Source organism: Crinia signifera, chromosome 6 (genome assembly GCF_055691185.1).
Source record: "Crinia signifera chromosome 6, ASM5569118v1, whole genome shotgun sequence".
Taxonomy (NCBI): domain Eukaryota; kingdom Metazoa; phylum Chordata; class Amphibia; order Anura; family Myobatrachidae; genus Crinia; species Crinia signifera.
The window spans coordinates 211,657,297-211,679,638 of NC_139222.1; positions in this window are offsets into that span (position 1 = coordinate 211,657,297).

The window sequence follows — 22,342 nt, forward strand, 5'->3', positions numbered from 1 at the left end:
ACACACACACATTTATTTTATCTGGGGTTCTGCCAGGGCGTCCAGAGGCATCAAAAGCAGCTATGTAGTATGTACCAGCAGAATTTGAAAAGGGTCCAGCTGTGGAGGTGCTGTGCCAGGGTGCTAGGTAGAGGTAGAAGGGTTACATTACAGTTTAAGACTCTGCAGAGGTTAACTGATGTGCAGATACAGGCTGTCAAAGTGTTTGTCCTGATTCTCCTCATTGGCACTGCCCAGTGTAATACAGGAATAGGGGGCATCAATTCCAGCAATGATTTCATTATACAACTATGAAAATCTAAGAGACTTTGGGTAACCAGGAATACAAACAGTATTTAAATGACAACAGAAAAAAATAACTTATTTCTAACAGCAGAGTTTTATTAATATGGATACTGTGTTGCAGGAAGTCAGGATCCAGCGGAACAGTCTGGACAAAGTGTCATGGAACATAGTGTTATCAGCGTGTGGCCATCGTTTAGAGACATTGTACCAAGTTAAAAAATGTTACATTTCAATATGTACAAGACAGGCAGCTGCCAGAAACTTCCTGTTCTATTGAGACTACTTTCTATTGCCATCAATCAACTGCAATATATATACATATATACATATATACACACTTCCTAAGCTGGTCCACTGCTCTCTGTCCAGCCGCAGCAAGGCAGAGCCGGCCTGAAATCTCATCTATAACGGCAGAGAGGCCAACTGTGGAAGTAGTAAGAAAGAAAACAATAGCAGGAGGTTAAGTTGTTCAATATGGGTGTCTGGTGATCGTTCCAGCTCAGCCTTGCTGTTATCACTTCAGTTCCTTGAAACATTTGGAACTATTTATGTCCTTACACTAATTTACATGTGCTGAGAGATGTGTGCGCTGTGCAGAATTTATTTCAAGTGGATACACAATGTTTAAGATGCTTGACTTGTAAATCAAAGAGGGGTGACTTCCAAAACCTATATGTATACTACTGTATATATATATATATATATATATATAGATATATATATATATATATATATATATATATATATATATATATATCTATATATATATATATATATATATATATATATATATATATATCTATATATATATATATATATATATATATACTTACTTATACACACACACATAGCAAAAATGACAGCACTGTTTGCACACATTGTTTAGTAGATGCATTAGTCAATATGTTTGCTGTATTTCCTGATTCTGATAGGACTACAGGGATTTCTCAGAATATTGCTAAGTTTAATGGTAGCCATAGAGATATTGATACAGTATACCGACTCTCTCATGTTTGTGTGCTGTGTATGCTCCAGGACCATGCATCTGCAATGATTGTCAGTCATATGCAAACCGAATACTTCTCCACTTGCAATCAAAGGAGCATAATTGGGCTGTAACAGGGTATTCTTACATAGGCAAGGTTCAGTGAGAATGCTTCAAAGGAGCCGCGTGCTATGCAGAGGGTGACGTGCGCAGCGTTCAGAGTTTTAAATCATTTTGCACCGATGGCAGGTGCAAGTGTACATTAATGTTGATGACAGGTAACAAAGCTGATAATGTCAATATAAAGCAGCTGATGGTCACATTTGTAAACTTGCCTAATTAAATGGTCCTTCTCTGACACTGTAGTAAAAGTTACAGTGCTCATTTAACCCAGAATTTAATTCATGAAAGTTAGAGGGAGTAGGTGATGTACTTTATTACAATGTTAAAGCATGCATGCATGTAATTGTTAAATAATGCTTGCGCTGTGAGTATCGCAGGCAATTTCCCTTAGAATCACTAGACTAAGACATTATTATTAGTGAGAGGTGATGTCCCAATCTGTGTAATGCTGGGTACACACTGGGCGATATACGGTTGATGAAATGAACAATATTCAGGGGTGGATTTAGGGGTGAGGGCGCCCCTAAGGTTAACATTATCCCCCCCCCCCCATTGCCTACTTTTATTATGTTGATTGATTTAATAAATCATAGCCTAATAAATTATAGCCAATTTAATAGAATAATAAAACAAAGCCACAATTACAAAAAATAATAATAATTGTGCATGTCCTATCCATTTACACTGTATTCAAGATGAAACATGGTAGAGTACAATGGAAATATCTTGCAGCTACTGGTACATTTACAAATGCCATTACCAACACAAGCATCCAAGTGCTGCCCCAGACAAGTGCCTCACGTGCCTAATGGGAAATTCAGGAACTACAGTATAAGCACACAGCTTGCAATTTCCTTTCAGCATTCAGAATTGGGGGTTATTGATATGTGGTTGGAGTTGCTTCCTGATGCACTATCGGTTCTTTATGCACATGATAGACCCCTTCTACGCATGCGCAAATGGGCCTGTGACACAGAATGCAGTGCAGCATTTGCATGGTAGGGAGGAGGCGGTCATGGCCTCCATTTGGGAAAACAAAGGCGCATTGCACAGAAATTTTCTGGCCACTGGAACGGCCACTTGGACATCCCCATAAATGTCGCAACTTGCCCCATGGTGTGTCAGTGATCTGGTGCTGCATCATTAGATCTGGTTTGATCATTACTGCAGCTGGATGTATCTGCCTGTGAAAAATGCCTCCTCTTACATTACCATACAGAAAATGTGTATGTGTATAAATAGTGTTTAATCTCTCCCAGAGATCGTTACCCGCTGATGAGATCAGGGTCCCGAGCAAAGGCCAGACATTTGTACCGACATCCAACTTCGACTAGTTTCAATGGAAAGCCGATAGAAATTTCATCACAAATTGCAGTTAGGTGAATTTCAGGCTAAATCCCCTAAAACTGACCAGGAAGCTCCAATTACTTCTGCTCCTATTAAGACACAATCAACCTTTGACCCTATTTCAAACAATTTAACACTGAAAAGCTTCAATAAAACTTTAGACTTTCTGGCTGTGACAGAGGGACATAAATCTATAGAAGGGGCCACTAACATGTCCAGATGAGAGTTGCCTACTTTTAAAAACTAGTTTCAGGGAGATTATAGTTGGTAATAGAATTTTGCAGAGCCCCCATTGAGGGGGTGTGTCATGCTCCACCCAAAGGGCGTGTCTTGTTCCATATATGGAGAGATTGTGAAAAGAGATTGTGCACGTGACACCTAGAAGCGTGGGTGTGTACTGCTACATCTGAGAGGAATCTTTTAAAATGACTTATATAAAAATATCCAAATGTAGATGAGCCCCAAAGCAGTTAGTAAGTACTATACTTGCTCTAGGAAATGGTGCTGATGATTCAATGTAAATGTATCCATCTGTCATTCCTTTTCCCCCCCCAAATGTAACAGTGTAATGTGGGCTTGGTGAAATGAGGGAGATTGCTATTTTTATGAGGGAGATTGCTGCTATTTCAGGGAGTCTCCTGCAGAATGCAGGAGGGGAGGTAACTATGATGTAACAGTGTAATGTGAGCTAGGTGAAATGAGGGAGATTGCTAGACTAATGAGAGAGAGAGGGAGATTGCTGTTATTTTAGGGAGTCTCCTGCAGAATGGAGTGGGAATGTCTGAAGAATCTCAGTAAAGATCAGAGAATCACAATCCACCCCGCCGACAAAGGTGGGGGGATAGTGATCCAAGATATACAGCTATACAGACAAAATTTTTCTTGACAATTGGATGATCCGGAGGTTTACACACTATTACCGGGAGACCCCACAACTGTTTATAATCATGAACTGAAGCAAATTCTGGAACAAGCAGCAAGTGATGGGTTTCTCAGTACATCTACTTCTAAAGCTCTATATGAATAACACCTGATTGAAACAGTACTCTATTCCTTACCTAAGCTGCATAAGGATATGATTAATCCACCGGGACGTCCCATTATAGCAGCACATGACTCTGTGTACTATAAAGTATATTTAGATATTTTTTTCTGTCTACTATACAAATACAGGATACCGTATGTAAGACACGACTGCTTTAATCTTAAAGTTAAAGAACCTCACTGATCTGCCTCCCAACTGCTGGCTCTGCAGCCTCGATATAGTTAGTATATATAATAATATACTGCACACAGGTGGCATTGAGGCAGCACGGCGGTTACTTACCACCAGTGATATAAATATATATAATGGCCCTGATGTCTCTCTGTTTATACAATTATTATCTTTGATGCTCAAAAGGAACTACTTCCAATTTGATAGGAAGTGGTATTTGCAACCCAGGGGCTGCGCAATGGGGTCTTGCGTAGTCCCTGTGTACGCGAATAGCTTGATGTTTGACATATAGAAAGATCTCTTTTTCAGTAATGCTGAGATTGTCAAACATATTCATCTATTCATACGGTATTATTGATGACCTGCTGGTAATTTAGTCATGTGCGCCCTTCATGATGGTGCCCCAGCAGCTAACGGACAGGGGTGCTGTGGGGCTGGGCACTTTAGCAGATGCTATGGCAGCTCCCCAAAGCACACAGGTAGGAGCGACCACTGTAAATGTTCTTACTATGGGCCTTATTCTAGTTCACTCTTTCTGACAAAATCCTTCTTAGATGGACAAAACCATGTGCACTGCAGGGGGGGCAGATGTTACTTGTGCAGAGAGAATTAGATTTGGGTGAGTTTGTTTCTGTGCAGGAAAATACTGGCAGATTTATTTCTACACTGCAATATAATTCTCACTTTGAAGTAAAACCCCACCCAAATCGAATTCTCTCTGCACATGTTACATCTGCCCCACCTGCAGTGCACATGGTTTTGTCCATCTAAGAAGGATTTTGTCAGAAAGAGTGAACTAGAATAAGGCCCTAAGTGTAGGGAAATATGTAGATGTACAGATATTTAGTTCATTCCATTTTTCCAGGGGTTTCACTTCTTGGGACTACGGCTGAACTGCAAAGGCACAAGCTCCTTGTAGTAACACAACTTCCCTCTTGGCACCAATTGTAACCAACAATCATTTCCATTCAAATTGCATTAAGAAACAATTACAAGGGGAATAGTAGAAAAAAGGCAAAAGCAAAATTGTGAAGACTACAGTGAGATCTAGGCAGTGAAAGGAAAGTTTTTGTGCCATGTCAGCCAGTGAGCTAAACTACAACATGAGTACTACTTTATTTCAACCAGTGCATTGAATATAAAAATATATTTAATTCCAGTGAACATCCAAATATCAGGCTGTAATTATACTGAGGGACATAAAGGAATGGAATAATAAAAGATAATAAAAGGAACTGAGTTTATCTTTTTCCAAGGCATGTAATCAGCCCAGCATAACATTACCATGCTGCTGTGAGTTTATCTCCATTATTACTTACAAGTCATCTGATCATACAGTGGGATGTCACTGATATTTTAAAACATCAGAGCCGAAGGTAAAGATGCTGTTGTTATATCTCTCTCTGGTATCCCTAGTATTAAGTATGGTACATTTTTCGGTACTTATTTCTTAGCACGGCGCTCATGGCATAAGATTGTACAGTATGCCTTAATTAAGGCATACAATCTATACAATTGAAAAGATTTTTAATTGTATGTACAATATCGCATCTTATGGATCTCATCTTATGGATCTCATGGATCTTATGCATCCATAAGATGCATAAGATCCATGAGATCCATAAGATGCCATAACATAAAAATCGTAATAAAACCCCCAATAACCATTGTTAACGAGCCACCGAGCCCGAAGCATGGCGAGTGCAGCGAGCCCCACCAGGGGACGCGGACTACTTCACCTGTATTCCGCGTCCGCTCGCCACGCTTCAGGCTCGATGGCTCGATGCGCACGCCACACTATATAAAATAAAATCCCCGCCGACGTGGATAGTGGGGGTATGAAAAGGTCGGAGGACGCGTACCACCACCCCTCGCGGGCTTGCTATGCTCGCCACGCTTTGGGTTGGCGTCAATAGTGGGGTGGTGTTAACAATGGGGGGGGGGGGGGCATTTCACCCATGAGGGGGGGGGGGGAGGTTAGCAATTAAAATTGGGGTTTTGGGGGCTTTTTACATTGGAATAAATGTAAAATTGGGTCTCAGGCAGTGTACCCTCTAAGCTGTGCGCATGTGCGCGTGTACACAACTCACCGAGCATGCGCACAGACATTACAACAGAGCGCACAAAGCAGCAGTAGCTCCCTTTTTGCAGTTGTGGACTCAATTAATGTGTGTTTCACTCATTAACTACATTGTGTGCTGTGTTTTGAATGTTTAAATGTTTTGAATGTTTAATATCATTTTGAAGTAAAGTTAACACAAATGCTGAACGTCGTTTTCCAGTTATATATATGTGACGCACAAAAAATTAATTTCGTTCCAAAGTTGCACAGCCAATATCTTTTGCCGCACACAGCCTTCTTAAAATTAGACAGAACATTGGTCTCAGGGACCATTTCACATTGATTCCAATGTAAAAATCTCGTTGATTGCATCGCATGCATCTTATGCCGCACAAACACATAAGATGCATGCAATGCTTGAGATATCGGCCCGACACATACAATGTAGATCGTGGGCACCGTGCTAGGAAATAAGTACCCATTTTTCAGCAAAAATACATTTTTAGATAACTTTTCACAAATATACAGAAAGTGAAAGCAAAATAGGTTGTTTCAAACTTGTCAGATATGGACAGAGAGAGCTATGAAGACAGAGATTGGAGGTAGGAGCAGATAGGGGCTAAGCCATCAGTTTGACTGGCTTTAAACTAGTCAATTACAGATGAAGCCAGCCTCAGCCAGCCCGCCAGAGTGACGTACTGTATCAATAGCGCTGGTGGGCACTGGTGGGGGGCATGGCCGTTGGCGTGGATGGACAGGCACGCGTGAGCGTCTCACACGCTAGTGCGTCCCATTGCCAAGAATGGGACACGTGTGTCTCGTGCCCGTGTGCCCTATTCTGGTGAATAGGGTGGAGGCGGAGCAGCCTGGCGGGGACAGCGACCATATCGCTCTCTAATGAGAGCGGCTCCATCTGTAAATAATAAACTATTGTAGATCTGACTTGCTTATGTTCCCAGAATTGCCGGGATCTGCCTCCTTACCCACCCACCCAGGAAGGTGGGCAAGCCTCCTGCTTGCCTCCCAGCGCCCCTGCACCCTCCTTCCCAGCTGACTCAAATAATGGATTCTACACAGAGAAGAGGCAAGGCTAAAACGATCTACACAGAGAAGGGGCGGGCCTAAAATGATCACGTCACTTTCCATCACTTAAGCCCTGCCCCTCTCTGCAGACCCACAAATCACATCATTTGTGCAGCATGTTGCCTCTCCGGGCTTCTCCTGGAGAGACAACTATAAAAGAAGACTGACACGTCGTTATTTTGTATTATCTTCATATGAGTTTGTGCATTTTACTGGATGTGGCAGGGGCGAAGGAAGAATTTATGGGGGGGGGGGGGTTCCAAATAAATTAAATAACAGGAGCTGAATAATTTGTGTGATTCCTTTATTGAAAAAAGAAATGTATGCTTTATGTAAACATCAATAAAATATTTAAAAATGAAACACTTTTTTAAATATTAAACAATAATAAAAAATAAATAAACGTATATGTCTGAAATGGTGGAGTAATAATCAAATACCGTTGTTATCAAATCTGTATTTTATGTACTCTAGATCTCAAGTCATTGTTAGGAAAATGTCTCTTTCTGTTTCATGTTATTTTAGGATAAGGTTTATGTCATTTTAGATGAAAAGTTATTGCAAGCAATGTTTGTTACTGTACAGCATTATGCTATGTGGCGTATTATGTTTTAAAATAAATATTTAGAAATGACGGACTGGTGACTGGCCCATTCAGTGTCTCATTATAGTAATGAGTGGCAATGGAGGATCTCTCTCTAGCGGATCTACACTCAGAACATACAAACTGCTGATTGCTCCGTGCTTGGCTAGCACTCTGCCCTGAAGGGTCTGTTGCTCTTTCAGCAGGAAGCTAACTATTTAATTGTGTGTGTATGTGGGATTCATAATGAATTAGACTGAATTACACAAAGCAGGATGTCAGCCAGGAAGATGCTACCACCTGGGATTGTGTGGTGAGCCATCATGGGTATTCCCTCCCAGAATTGTTTTCTTGGGTTGGTTATAATGAAGCTGCACATATCCTTTCTGTCATCCTACACTCATACATTATACTATTATATGGATACATGTGTAAATACAGTATGGACCTAATTCTGGTCTGTTCACAGCCAGCGCTCATTCGCACGGGGACCAATGTTTGGCGCATGCGTGCAAACACTGGGAGTTCCCATGGTAATCGGGCTGTGACGATGGTGCCGGGGGTGGGCAGCTGACATCGTCGGATGTCAGCTGCCCGCACACTTCCTCCCAAGGGTGCATGCAAATCTAAGTGACCTGAGAGTCACTTAGATATGCGTGCACGTTCCACATCATTTGATGGTCAGCGACAATCAAACGATGTTGGTGTTCACCCACAGGCTGCGACTGAATGTTTATGTTAAACATCCATTTGCAGGCTCTGCGTGCGAACACACACTGTGAGGGGGGCCGGGCGTACTACCATTCGCAGGGCAGGTTCAGATTGACTCGCAAGGGTGAGAATTCGCATTCGAAGGAATAAACCAGAATAACCCCCCCCCCCTTGAGAAGACAATTCTGTGCATTGAGAATATGGGACAAGTATTCATAAGTAGGAGGATAAACATATACTTTACAGCATTTAGAGGTCTGAATGGCAAATAAGGGCAAAATCCTGCAAATGTGGTTAACGGTTACTGCATGTTTTTGAAAGCCCCATACCTATCACCCATGAAGCCTTCACGGGGGCATCCTGCAAAGCAGGTTTACTGTGAACTGTAGTAGTACAAGTAGCGCTGCTGGTCTTTGAGTGTGAATGCCATCTCAGGATGTTGTTAGTAGCCAGGGTTTCAAAATAATGCTTTATTAATACAATGAAGCACGGTTGCGCAGACACTGCACAATTTAAGCAGTCTGTTAGAACCCCTCATTATTGCCCATTTCGTTACAAATATCGTCTAATGTATACGCCGTTTAAGACTACTCATGATGCTGCTGGCTTTTATTTTCTAAACTGTATAAACTAAGATATTGTATTACTGTGGAGAGCAGCAAAGAAAAAGGGATATTAATAATAATTAAGCTGCACAGTCACAGCACAGGAGAATTAGGGAATTGTCCAACAAACTCAGCAGCTATTAAAACACATTATGAGAACAAAGGAAGGAGGACACAAATAGCCCAAATAAGGAAATATTGTCATAGTAAGTCAGATTGAAACTCCCCAATTTTGGCAGATAGCTGTTTGTTGCTATTATTAACAGCCTTTAATACTTGGTGACCTACTGAGAGGCTTGAAGACCCATAACTTTCAAGAATGTATGGTCTGATGGAAATAAGGAGCCCTGTCACCCCCTGGAGGTGCAAGCAGAGTAGAAGAGCAGTCATCGCAATCCAATGTATTTGCAGCTGAATCATGGCCTATTTTTCCCATAGTGAGGGAGGGATGGCAGCAGGAGGCTCCCTCTGGCTCCCTGAGACCACTGGAGGACAGCTGAGCTGGCAAACTGCATCTGATACCCCTTTTACACCGCCGAAAAATCCGGGTCAGCGGCGGGTCAGACCCGGATCTGCGGCGGTGTAAATGGGGTCAAGCCGTGTCTATTTACACGGGTCCTCTACCCAGGTCCTGACCTGGGTAGAACACGGTCAGGACCCGTGTAGTGACTGGTGTAAATGCTCCCGCTGCGGGTTGAGGCACCCACAGCGGGCGGTGCATGGCGCGCAGACCTGTCAGTGTCCCCTTTGCTGTGGAAGGAGGAGGAGGGGAGAAGCGGTCAGGCTGCTGAGGCGGGTGACGGAGGGGATGCTGGCCGCGGCTGCTGCTGTAACTCCCCCCTGCAGCCGCGGGTCCCTGCGGCGAATGGGCTATCAGTGGCGGCTGCAGGGGGGAGTTATAGCAGCAGTCGCGGTCAGATGCGGCACACATGTCAGCGGCGCTGCCCGCTCGGCTCACTAGCTTGCAGCCTGAGCTGCGCCATTACCCGGCGCCCATTGAAATATACACAGCCTACTCGCTGCTGTGTAAGGTGTGCAGGGGAGCCAGGCACAGTGCGCTTCTGCTCCCAAACACAACCCGACATCAGCCTCCTCGTGAGTCCGTCCCGTCCGCAATAATGCCCATCCTCACCTCCTCCTTCCGCCCATGCCTGCAGTCTTCCTTTTCCCCACACTCCTCCCCAGCCCACGTTGGCAGTCTCTCCCTCACTCCTCTGGGGCCCACGGGCACAGTCCCCCCCACCTTGCTCACAGCTGTGATGTGGGTGAGAGCAGGCCCCAGGATCACCCCCGTGTAACATGGCCTCCTCCAGGACACCTCCCTCCAGGTAACTGCTCTGGACACTTCTGCTGCTGCTGATGTATAACGTGTGTGTGTGTGTATATATATAATATATATATATATATATATCCAAAAGTATGGACCGGCACTCAGGTCTTAAGTGGAGCCCAAATACTGTGGCTTGCCCCGCGGTGCCTGCTATAGGGACCTTGCAGCCCCTTGTAGATGGGTACAGGAAAGAATGGGCACTCAGGGACTATCAGATCTATATATATCTATATATATATCTATATATATCTATATATATCTATATATATCTATATATATCTATATATATATATATATATATATAGATATATAGATCTATATATATATATATAGATATATATCAACAAGGAAAGGCAGGGCTGACCCAGGTTCAGTGTAAATGGTGCAGACCCAGGTCCGACCCAGGTCAAAGTGCTGTGTAAATGCAGTATAAAGCAGGGTCAGACCCTGGAAACTCCAGCGTTCAAAGACCAGGGTCGGACCAGGGTTTTTGGTGTAAAAGGGGTATGACAGACAGAACTGTGATCATTATTGAACATTCACATCAGTCCATGTCCCATTGGAGCTTACAATCTATAGTCCCTACCACATGTACACACACTCACATTCATTTTAGGGTTAATTTTGTTGTGTCCCAATTAACCTACCAGTATAATTTTGGATTGTGGGAGGAAACCAAAGTACCCAGGGTAAACCCATGCAAGCACAGGGAGAATATACAAACTCCGCACAGTTAGGGCCTCAGTGCTGTGAGGCTGTAATGCTAACTTTTACTCCATCCAGGCAATTACAAATTCATGGCTGCAATGCAAAGCATGCCACAAGCCAAAAGAAGCACTTTTGGACCCTGCATCACCCAGGATCTATGCACCGGACCCCCCACCGTAGACCAGGGGACCAGCAGCAATCACAGACTGTCGGCTAAAGACTTCCGGATGAGGTATGCAGAGATTTGATCGGAGAGCCCACAAACCTGTATCCAACTCTATTGGCACCAATGCCACACCCCCTTCCTAATAACAATGCTCTATTCTTGTTCATTTAATGCATGAGTGTGCAAAGACAAGACCAAAAAAATAAAAAATCAGACATCAGGGTTCAAACGATAATTAGATCTCAGAATCTTATCATAACTATAATGTGTACAATCACATATTACTTAAGCACAGTTTCTGAGTAAGTAGCATTTATAACTAGCAACTGGTGATAATTATCTATAGCATATTTTATAGGAAAAAATAAATTAACCTCACTTGTAAGCATTTGTCTAGGTCATTTGTGACAGTAAGTATTTAAACTGGTGTTAAATAGATAACTGGGTCCACATGCAACTCCTTTCAAATGCAGTACAAGACCCTTATGGCTTGAATAAACTGTTGCCCTGGTAAATCCTAGGGTAGACTCATAGCTGGCAATGTTACAAGAGAGTCCATAACAATAACCTTTTTGTACTCTACATAATATTATCCTTCAAGGTTTTTTGAATTTTCTTTATCTCTAATGCTTCAACGGTAATCAACCTACTGTTGATCTCCTTCCAATGACAATTCTTGGGCATCGTTCAAATTACTGGCCTTAATTACCACATTTATTATTGGAAAGAACCCTAAAGCAGAATGCAAAGCAAGGAACCAGAAAGATGTTGAATACACAGTTTAAATGCACTGCAGACAGGCAACAAAGAAGAAATATATGGTACAAGCACATTGATCCGATTATCATCCAAATTACAGAAGCAGCGGCAGCTGAATGACTCAAGATTTCAATGTTCTCCAAGTCAGCTTGTCTGATGGAACACCGAAGCATGAGGGGGTGTTTGGCTTCGGTGGAGTTGGATCTCACACCAGGAAAAGAACTGGCATTGGAAACAATATTACAGAGCTGTAACCTGGCCAGTATCTAAGAGGCTTAACGTATGTTTTAATGAAGACCTCCAGACAAGGGATTAGGCTGCCAGGTCTGTCTTGGACGCAGTTTATACCACGTGAACTTGCCCAGGTTCATTCTGAAAGCACGATAAAGGATGAGAGAAATTAAGTTGTTTAAGGACAAGTCTAAGTGCAATAAGAAATAATAATTTTATATATATATATATATATATATATATATATATATATATACACACACAAAAACACACACACACACACATATATATCTATATATATCTATATAGATATATAGATATATATAGATATACATATCTATATATCTATATATAAATGCCCCAAGGTGTCCGGCATATGCATATATATAGTGTGTGTATATATAGTTTACTATATTAACTTTACAATTAACAGCAGTCTATGTGAATTAAGAAATAAAAGTTTACATATACATTATATCGTCTTTATATAATATATATACGGGATGCGGTCAATTTGCCGGTGGTCGGGATCCCGGCATTCAGAATCCCGACACTGGAATCCCGACCGCCGAAATCCCGAAACTTTCTCCCTCCGTGGGTGTCCACGACACCCATAGAGGGAGAATAAAATAGCGTGCCGAGCGCAGCGAGCCCGCAAGGGGGGGCGATCCACGTCCCCCCCCATGTCGGGATTTCGGCGGTTAGGATTCCAGTGTCGGGATTCCGACCGCCGGGATCCCGACTGCCGCGATTACGTATCGGATCCATATATACACAATATATATATATATACACAGTATATATATATATATATATATATATATATACACTATATTGTATACATAATATGTTTATATAGTGCAATATATATATACACACATACTAGTAAGCCCACTCCAAGCAAAAGCTTTCAAAGCTAGTCTGCTACCTTCTGTGTTTGTGCATGTGTGAGAAAAAGATGTAGTTTCACTCTCTGACAGCAGATTTGTTCGAGCTATATCCATAGCTGCCTACCCGGCCCTCTCCATGAGGGAGAAAATGCTCTGTTCCTGGTCTTCCCTGGTAATGTATGATTGCCGTCACCTGTGGTGAGCTAGGTAATTGATAAGAAAGGTGTTTCACCAAAGGTAATTGCATACCTCTCAACTTCCAGGGAGGGGGAGGAGGGACTGAGTGTTGCGGTCTTCCATGAGGCCACGCCCCCTTTTTGACGCTATGGGGGCATGACCCAGAGGCTCTGTGAGCCTCTAGCCATGCCCCCAGCCCCCTGGCTGCGGGAATAGATGCTGTGCGCATGCGCACAGCGTTTATTCACCGCTGCTCAGCAGCCGACAGGGGGGACTCCGAACAGCCCCCCCTCGTCGCGGGACACTGCCGGCCGCGGGAGGGATGCGGGAATGTCCCCGAAAACTGGGACATTCCCGCGGTTTTCGGGATTGTTGGGAGGTATGGGTAATGGTAATCATACATTACCAAGGAAGTCCAGGAACAGAGCATTTTCTCCCCCATGGAGAGGGTCAGGTAGGCAAGTATGGCTATATCCCCTAAATGTGTGTGAATTTTTATAAGAAAGCAATACACATATTTCTCTTATAGAAATATATGAATTTATTCCATAATAGTGATAAAAAAATAAATACCACAGAGAACACATTAACAAAAGCTTATAAGTATATATAAAAATTGATGTTGTACTGTATTGTCTAATAGCTATGTATATTGTGTATGGAAGCCAGCTTCTACTTCCCAGTATATACACATATCTCAGTGAATACATGAATACTGCAGATCATATATCATGATTTATCTGAGGTGATTGTTTATTATTCCATTTCAAGGTGTGTAATTAAAATTGGCGTCTCTAATCAGTTGAAGTGCTGTATGTTTTACAAGTACCATTCTTAGGGCATTTGTTCACAAACTGTACACTGTTTAGTATTTATTTGCTACAACATACCTAAAACAGAAAAAAATCCATTACTCACAAAACAGATTTTGTAGCACAAATGTAATATTTGTTGCAAAATAATTTTTTTAAATGATGTCGTTGAGAAACACACCAGTTACTTCATGGTTTAAGCTTAATTATACATACAAATGTTCTGAATTTGACAATCCATGATTACATCCATGATTGCGTGAAATTGAAATCTCCAAACAATTAAACAGAGGTTCTTTGGAGATGTAGATGTGGACACGGGGGTGAATTTAGGGGCCAGGCCTTCCCTTTTTGCGTACTGTGATAGCTCACACGGTCAGTATTAAACTGCACCCCCCCCCCCCCCCTGCACATGCCATTTTCACCTTGCTGGGTTTTTACAATGACGTGGAAACAGCGTGTGCAGCCACCAAAAAAGCAAGGCTCGCGGCTAAATGTAGCAGGCTCCCTGCATTAGCTGCGAACCTCACTGTTTGGAAGAATCCTTGTTGTCTTCTGTCAGCGAGGATTCCCACGGAACATTAAATACGATTAGCGGCCAGCGTGGGGGTTAAACCGCGGGGGTCGCTTGTTTTCAGCGATCCCCACCATTTTACCCCCTCACCAGCCACATTGAATACTGCCCACAGATGCCAGTGATACTGATTGTCGCCCTGCTCTGGGGCTCCTTTACTGCCTGCAGAAAGCACAGGCAGTGGGGGACAATGAGTTCCACCTCTGGTCTTACTGCCTGCACCCTTTTGAATTATTATTTAAAAAAAATGTAATTAAAAATGAGGTGCTATAGCTGTTTTGCCTATAAGATGAGGCAGTTGACAAAACCACCAGACAGCATTGAGCAACACTCACTGGGGCAGATGTATTAAGCTTTAACAAGAGATAAATCCAAGGGTGATAAGGAGAGATAAACATCCAGCCAATCAGCTCCTTACTGACTTTTTTCAAACACAGGCTGTAACATGGCAGTTAGCAGGTGATTGGGTGGACGTTTATCTCTCCTTATCACCCTTGGATTTATCTCTTGTTAAAGCTTAATACATCTGCCCCACTGTCACAAATGTACTGGTTAGTTATTGGAGAAGCAAACATGAAAACACTGGTATAATGTCGGTTGGCAAGGGTAAATGCAGGACTTCTGCCGGGAGGGCAAATGTTTGATTTTTGAGCTAGTGTGGGCACACATAAAGAGGTCATAATTAACCAGCTACTGTATCTTCTGCTTTGGTCAGAGTGCACAGTGTGTTTGACATGGTGCTCTTTATTGTCCATCTATGCCCCTCTATCCGTCTGCCAGTCTATTCCTCCCACATGGTGTACTGTCTGGCTATGCTTTCCACCCAAAGACATCATTCTTTCCATCTATACCCCCAATTGATGCTCTGACCATCCATCTGTCCATCTATGCACCCCACCATCTGTCAGTCTATGCCCCAATATGGTGCTCTGTATGTCTTTGCACCCCCATCTGTATATCAGGCTATGCCCCCATATGGTTTTCTGTCTGTCCATATTCACGTATATGCCCCCATGTGGTGGACTGTCTATCCATCTGTCCGTCTTTATCCCCCTTATGCTCATAGCCTCCCCCATCTGGAGTGTCTCTCCTGCTCCCTCCCCTCCCTCCCTCTCTTTCTCTCCCTTCTCTCTCACTGATACTGTGTTTCTCTCTTTCTTTCTCTCTCTCTCCCTCCCTAACACTGTCTCTCCCTGGCACTGTCTCTCTCTCTCTTTATCTCTCTCTCTGATACTGTATCTCTTTCTCACTCTATCCATGACACTATTTTCCCTCTCCCCCTGACACTCTGACAGTCTCTCACTCCCCATTGCTGCATTGTACTGTGTCTTTCTCTCCCTGACGCACCCCTCTCTATCTCTCTCTTGCTTCTCACCCTCCTATCTCTCTCTGAAACCCACTCTCACACAAGTTTTCCATGAAGTCCCTTCTCTCTCCCTCACTTTCTAGTTCCTCTCTTTTTTTTTCATTGTCTGTCCCCGACTCCATTTATGATTCTCACCTACCTTACTCTTTTTCTGTCCCCCCATCCCAGGGGTTAATTGTAGTGAAAATGGTGGGGGTCCACAAAGTTCTCGATACACCCCTGGCGGTGGAGAATGCCGCGCAGATTGTTGCAATAAAGAGGCAGATACAGTATAGTGATGCAAAGGGGTAGGGTATCCGCACCATGCAGCGATCCTTGGCTGGTGTGCTTAGACCCTTATGCTGAGGATGAATTATATAATGGTCTAGGGCAGTGGTTCCCAACCTTTTTTCTCTCTCATTCCCCCTTGATTAGGCTTTTCATTTATAAGTACCCCTCCTCTCAATTTGAAATTTCCACAGTACTTATGAGTGGAAGTGAGCAGTATGCGTGTCCTAATATTAAGGAGTAGCCGTGGACTAGTATATGGTCTGGAATCAGGTCCATCTTTGTCTGGCCACTGGCTGTGTATTGTCTCCAGAGTTCCCGCTAACGCCTGTAGGATTAATGCTTCTTCCACCAGTGCGGGGAAGATGTTCACAGGTAGCTTTCAGTGAATTGCTGGTTGGGCAAAAGCAGATGGAACTGGAAATGACACAACGTGGCTTGTTTCCATGTCAATGGTAGACTTCTTTTGCCATTGGGAGACTTTTTCTTCCGCCATTACCAATATTATTTCCAAGTACCCCCAACTGGTCTGCAGAGTACCCCCAGGGGTACTAGTACCCCAGGTTGGAAACCACTGGTCTAGGCAATAAAAAGCTGTCTCTGGCTATACCACTGGGCAGGGATGTTAGTCACTTTTCATGCTACTGTATGGCCACAAAGCTCAGGCAACAAATAAATAATTAAACATGCTGTACTTTGAAGTAGATTGTTGTGGTGGAGACCTTTAGTACAGTACTTGATGTCAGGAGACATAAAATGAAAACTTTTAAAGTTTATCCTCTTGTTAAATAAACTGACAACAGAATATTTACGTTGGTCTCATTTTGTCACTTGTAATAGAAGAATTAAAACTCCATTTTGCTAATGACGAAGTATGTGACACAGAGTGAAACAGAATTGCACCATTAGATTACTGTTGTCCTGGAACCTTGAGAATGTAACTGTCAGTCCCAGTTCCTGCTCCAACAGTAAAAGTATAACTAAAATGTTCCAAAATACTAGAATGAACATGTGAACATTCAACTTGTACATTAGCATTACATATTAATTAAATATATTATAAGGTTAAACTGTTGTTAGATTGGCAGATACCTTTATGTTTTGGACTCACATGGGTATATTCAGTGGTGGCTACAGCCCCAGTGCAACCATGTAGTGGAAAGAGGGATTGCTTGACATTTATACTCATACATGTTATCATGCATGTAACATATGTGCTGGACTGTTCCCCTGGGGATCACCAGCACTGAGGGAATCTGCCCCCCGGAACAAGGTAAAAACTAGCCAACTGTTCTATACAGTGCTTTGGGCTGGTGCAGAGTTTAATGAATGTCAGTTTAAAAGGAACTACAGTTAATAAGATTTGTACATGAGTCAGATATATCAAACAACATACCTCCCAATATGACCCTCTCCAGGAGGAACACATTGCTCTGTTTCTGGACTACCCTATTAATGTATGATTGCCATCACCTGTTTTAAACAGGTTAATCGATAAGAAAGGTGCTTCAACGCCGGTGATCCTAATCCTAAATTAAGAGCGAAGTCATGTTGGGAGGTATGAAACAATGCTATGGAGCTCAATATGATATTACAGTAATTCACTTCATCATCGCATGTTGGGATAAAACACTAGACCTTTCCTTAATCATGGCACCTAGTGTATCAGCATTTTTTTCAAGCTACCCCTAGACCAACTTTTCTAATTGAGAAATTCAGATCAAATTGTTAATTATTGTGTTTACCTATTGCCCTTAGGCTCAGTTGTGCAGTGGTGAGAGATTTGGGCTTCTGTTTACCCTCATATTTTATTCTTATCAGCCTGGCCATAAGGACCGCACACAGAGGGCAGTATTCAATGTGAATACTCGGCATGTGCAGCGAATCCTGTTTAGGATTCGCTGCACAGTCGCCGTGTTCTAGAGGGCTGGAGCCTTCGCTGCCAGCCCTCGCTGTCACCGTATTCAATGCCGCAGGGGCTCGCTGCCCCTGACAGCGATTCTTAACCCCTGCGGCGGACGCCACAGGGAGCCGGGGGACGGCGGCAGGCAGGGAGATGGAATTCTCCCTGCCTGCCCCAGAATTTATGTGGGGCAGTGGGGAGGAGGGCTCTCTGGGACCCAGGCAGCACAAGCTGCCCCCCTGGAGAGCTAGCAGGGGACGCAGGCAGGGAGCCGCTTGCACTGCTCCCGATCGCGCATATGTAATGATCGGGAGCAGTGAATATATGAATATCTAATGAGCGGCTCTCCGCCCCCTGCTGGCTGTTATGTGTAAAAAGATAATAATGATTTTTAAATTAAATATATATTTAAGTACATGAATAAAAATATCATGCCCCTCTTACATAATAAAATTCCTGATTTTTTTACACCAAATTTAAAAAAATAACATTATTTTAAAAGTTCACATTCCAGTTCACCATAAAAAGATGGCGATTGCTACACAGTGACACACGGCGAAAATCACTTAGAAAGCAATTCACCATCTGATCATTGAATACACTCATGGCGAATCACATTGCAAAACCCATTGAAAAACCACAGCGAGTTGCGGAGATTATCAGAAGGTGAATTGCCCGTAATTCACTGTTCGCCGTCAGCGAATATTGCACGTTGAATAGGGTGATTCACTTTTTCAGTAAAAAGATTCACCTTAGAGCATGAAAATAGCATACATTCGCCGTAGAACATGGCCTCATTGAATACTGCCCAGAGCTGCAAGGTAGGGGGTGCAGTTGGCGGCACGTCTCAATTACCTGTTTTAATTACTTTCACTCCTAACTTCTCTCTTCTTTGAGTCCCGACATCTCCTGACCTACCCTGTCTCCTTCCCCTTCCATCATTAATACCTATACAACATTCGTGAACGTAACATGAGAGCTGTTTTTATTCAGTCACATTCTCCTTTATTACATTTTAATATGCTGACATACCCAGGATTCAAACCCATCATCTGTGGCATTGCAGCTATACTATTTATTGAATTAATAAGTTCTATAAGTGTGTGCATGCCCCTTCCCCATGAGGACATGCGCCTTATGTCCCTATTGAAAAAATTAGGGAAACACCAATTCTCTATCTGGCATGAGCCACCCATTCACTGGGCTGCCAGCAGGGGAAAACTCATTAGTTGGTGAATGATTTTCCCCCTGTGTGAATGTATGTGTATGCATTCGCAGGGGCAGTGGAGTGCAGGGGGCATTAACTCGGCGGGGCGGCTTTTGCCTGCTCGTTGGCACATGCAGCACAGTGAGCAGGTCTGAATCAGGCCCAAAATCTGGTTATGGCTCTGATTGGCAGCTGTGTACCTGCAGTCATTGGACTTTTTAACCATGCACATATTCTATAGATTGTCCAGTCTAAAGCCTTACACACAGTATGCAATATTTTAAATTCTATCACTCATTTTTCCCCTTCTGATTGATATAATTTACAATATCACTTAGGGCCAGATGTACTAAGCTTGAAAAGTGATAAAATGGAGAGTGATAAACTACCAGCCAATTAGCTGCTAACTGCCATGTCACAGGCTGTGTTTGAAAAAATGACAGGAAGTAGCTGATTGGTTAGTGGTTTATCACTCTCCATTGTATCACTTTTCAAGCTTAGTACATCTGTGTATGCTCTATATCGTTACCAATGCACAGGGGCGGATTGGCCCACCGGGAAACCGGGCCGTTTCCCGGTGGGCCGGCACATTTTAGAACAAAAGTGGCCGCTCAGTCGCTCACCCTCCCTATCTCCGTGCTCTGGGCCGCGGCCGCAGCACCATGCCCTAATTAAAGATGGCCGCGGCCGTCCTCGCCGGCTCCCAAAGTTAAAATGGCCGCGGGAGGGCTGGTGCGCATGCGCGAGCGCACACAGCCGCTCCCGCGGTCTGGAAGAACCATGGCAGCAGCTCCCCAGCAGCAGCAGCAGCGCGCAGGAATGTTTCGTGCGCTGGGCTGGGGAGCCGGAACTGACGGGCACTCGGGCAGCGGCGGCAGCAGCAGGCAGCCAGCACCAGACTGACTGACTCTGAGGGGCAGCCACAGGTGGCAGGTAAAGTGCCACAACTAATAATAATAAATAATACAGCCTGCCCCAGTCTATCTATATATATCTATATCTATAGATAGATATATATATATATATATATATATATATATAAATTTATAGATATGTAAATATATATCTATATATATATATATCTATATATAGATATATATATCTATATATATAGATATATAGATAGATATATATATATATATATATATATCTATATATAGTTATATCTATAGATAGATATATATATATATATATATATATCTATATATCTATATATATCTCTATATATATATCTATACGCACACCCCAGTCACTATGTGACGTCATCTTAAGGCGGCCTGGAGGACACGGCGGCGTGGGAGGTGGCCGGGGATCATGTGTTTGTTTGTTCTTCTGACATGTAAGTATAAATTGTGTATTTTCTATGTTTCTGGTTGTCCTGATGAAATTATATATATATATATATCTATATATATATATATATATAGATATATATATATATATATATATAATTTCATCAGGACAACCAGAAACATAGAAAATACACAATTTATACTTACATGTCAGAAGAACAAACAAACACATGATCCCCGGCCACCTCCCACGCCGCCGTGTCCTCCAGGCCGCCTTAAGATGACGTCACATAGTGACTGGGGTGTGCGTCACTGGCATGCGCCAGGACGCTGCCTCGTTGCTGGGCTGCACGTCAAGCTCAGGCATAGACGCCGGGCATTACTATGGTAACGCAGGCTGACAGTAGCAGGAGGCGTAAATGTATTGGCCGTAACTTCACTGCGGAGTACAGCGCATAATGTTAAGTCTGCCGTGGCAGAGATAGTCAAGGCGAAAGGGGAAATCGCCAGGGGCGGATTGGCCTACCGGGAAACCGGGCCATTTCCCTGGCAAGATTTTTTTTTGTGTGTTCAATTGAAATGGAGGTGTAAGGGTATTTCTTCATAAGTGTAAGTGCATAAGTTGCTGCCTGGGATGGAGTTTTGTACCCCCCTCCCCCCATAAGTAAATATATTTTTTAAGGGGGCACAAAACTCCATCACAGGCAATTACACTTGTGAAGAGATCCCTTTTCATGTAGGGTTAACACCCGTCCGGGATTACTCCGGAAAGTCCGGTAATTTATACCGACGTCCGGAGTCCGGACGGGTGGTATAGTCCAGGAATGAGCCCCCTCTCTGCATGCCCCGGCCGCCCGGCCCGACACCGCTGTCCGCCGTCCCGACTGAGCTCCCTCCCTGAGTCCCTCCGCTTGTTATGTGCGCTGAGCCGGGCGGCCATGATTTGATTTGTCACTTCCAATCCACACACAGGATTGGAAGGAACGCAGGCAGGGGGCGGCGCCGCGGGCCTGATTATTAACTCAGTCTCCCAGCTGGACACCCATGGGTGCTACCACCACAATCTTGTTGCATTGGTTGGATTGGACACCTCACGTTAGCATAATACGCCCATTGACCTCTGTAACCTTAATAATTTGCAATGACCCTGTCTATGAATCAACCAATCTACATACGTCCATTCTGTTACCTATGAGACTGTAAGCCATTCTCGCAAGTTCTGCTCCACCTAAGCTCAACCCATAAGGTGCAAATGTCTTGGCTGAGGAGCTGATATACAACCTATTAATTACATAGCAAAGCAGTGACATCACCTAGGCATGACGTTCTTTGTTTTATCTTATTGGTCAGTGTAATACCGTATAATGTTGTATGGCCAGTGCCCGCAGCCAGCTGGGAGGTGACCTGGGAACACGCTGGCAGGAATATGGGGCAAGGGTGAGACTTGTTGACGTTATATAACCATGGGGTGCTATGAAGGGTGACCTTGCCCTGGTATGCTGACCACTGCGGAACGCATATCGTGTAATGGGCATTGCGGTATATAGTGTAACATGTAATGGGCATAACGTGTTATGGGCATTATGGAATGTGGTATACTATGCAATGGGTGTGTGATGTGTAATCGGCATTACGGTGTCCGTGTTGTCCCTATCTTAGA